The following is a 2,422-nucleotide window of genomic DNA, read 5'->3' as shown; positions in this document are numbered from 1 at the left end:
TGGGACTAACCTATTGACCGGAGGCCCAGCCCAAATTGTTGTTTTTTTTGCCTATTTCAGTGTTTCGAAGGAAAGGAATATCAAATGGAGTCCAAACGGAATGAAACCATCGGGAACGTGATTCTCGGAACAAACATGATCCAGAGGACTTGGAGTGGACGTCAAGCAATCAACAAGGAGGCCACGAGGCAGGGGGCGAGCCTACCCCCCTGGGCGCACCCTCCACCCTCATGGGCCCCTCGTAGCTCCACCGACCTACTTCTTCCTCCTATATATACCTACGTACCGCGAAAACATCAGAGGAGGAGCCAAAACCCTATTTCCACCGCCGCAACCTTCTGTACCCGTGAGATCCCATCTTGGGGCCTTTTCCGGTGCTCCGCCGGAGGGGGCATCGATCACGGAGGGCTTCTACATCAACACCATAGCCTCTCCGATGATGTGTGAGTAGTTTACCTTAGTCCTTCGGGTCCATAGTTATTAGCTAGATGGCTTCTTCTCTCTCTTTGGATATCAATACAATGTTCTCCTCGATTCTCTAGGAGATCTATTCGATGTAATCTTCTTTTGCGGCGTGTTTTTCGAGATCCGATTAATTGTGGGTTTATGATCAAGATTATCTATGAACAATATTTGAATCTCCTCTGAATTCGTTTATGTATGATTGGTTATCTTTGCAAGCCTCTTCGAATTATCAGTTTGGTTTGGCCTACTAGATTGATCTTTCTTGCAATGGGAGAAGTGCTTAGCTTTGGGTTCAATCTTGCGGTGCTCGATCCCAGTGACAGTAGGGGAAACGACACATATTGTATTGTTGCCATCGAGGATAAAAAGATGGGGTTTATATCATATTGCATGAGTTTATCCCTCTACATCATGTCATCTTGCTTAAAGCGTTACTCCGTTCTTATGAACTTAATACTCTTGATGCATGCTAGATAGCGGTCGATGTGTGGAGTAATAGTAGTAGATGCAGGCAGGAGTCGGTCTACTTGTCACGGACATGATGCCTATATACATGATCATACCTAGATATTCTCATAACTATGATCAATTCTATCAATTGCTCGACAGTAATTTGTTCACCCACTGTAATACTTATGCTATCTTGAGAGAAGCCACTAGTGAAACCTATGGCCCCCGGGTCTATTTTCCATCATATTAGTCTCCCGTCAACAAGCTATTTCTGACGCCATTTATTTTGCTTTCCTTACTTTTAGTCTTTATCATAAAAATACCAAAAATATTATCTTATCATCTCTATCAGATCTCACTTTTGCAAGTGTTCATGAAGGGATTGGCAACCCCTTTATCGCGTTGGTTGCAAGGTCCTTATTTGTTTGTGTAGGTGCGTGGGACTTGAGTGTGGTCTCCTACTGGATTGATACCTTGGTTCTCAAAAATGAGGGAAATACTTACGCTAATTTACTGCATCACCCTTTCCTCTTCAAGGGAAAACCAACGCAGTGCTCAAGAGGTAGCAGGAAGAATTTCTGGCGCCGTTGCCGGGGAGTCTACGCACAAGTCAAGACATACCAAGTACCCATCAAAAACTCTTATCCCTCACATTACATTATTTGCCATTTGCCTCTCGTTTTCCTCTTCCCCACTTCACCCTTGCCGTTTTATTCGCCCTCTTTTCCGTCCACCTATTTTTCGCTTGCTTCGTCGTTATGGCTAGTCCTTTATCTACTCCTTTGCCTCCCGAGTTCGAAGTTCTTCACTTCAAACAAAAACAAGGAGAAAATCTAAAAGATGCTTGGTATAGGATGATTGAATCCTATCGTGGTTGCACTATAGAGGGAGATTTCAAGATTTTACTTCGCAATTTTTATGTTGGGCTAACCGTATCCCATAGACAACTCCTTGATTTTGCCGCCAAAGGAATTTTATTGAAACTGATCCTAGTTTTGCTTATGAAATTATAGAGGGGATAGTAGGAGTACTTCACCCACAAAAGGGATTAACTCTTACTCATGAGGGAACCCAAATCTTAGAAAAACTATGTGAATTGCAAAAATCTCTTGAACCTCGTAATAATGTTGGAGGAAACCTTAATCGCATGAATACCTTGATTACACTTTGCAACAAATGGTTGGATGCTCTAGATCTAAGAATCTCCGAGTATGAAGGGAAACATAAGGAACCTCCCGGATTCGAGTATAACTCCACTAAAAAGATAAATACCAAAGATGGCAATACTTAGATCTATCCTTGCTTTTATGCCTAGCTAGGGGCGTTAAACGATAGCGCTTGTTGGAAGGCAACCCAATTTTATTTTAATTTTCTTGCTTTTTTCTGTTTAGTAATAAATCTTTGATCTAGCCTCTTGTTAGATGTGTTTTTATGTTTTAATTAGTGTTTGTGCCAAGCAAAACCTATAGGATCTTCTTGGATGATAGTTATTTGATATTGCTGAAAA

This window comes from Triticum dicoccoides, chromosome 2A, assembly GCF_002162155.2.
Source record: "Triticum dicoccoides isolate Atlit2015 ecotype Zavitan chromosome 2A, WEW_v2.0, whole genome shotgun sequence".
NCBI lineage: Eukaryota > Viridiplantae > Streptophyta > Magnoliopsida > Poales > Poaceae > Triticum > Triticum dicoccoides.
The sequence above is the reverse complement of the archived record's forward strand: the minus strand, read 5'-3'. Positions refer to the sequence as shown.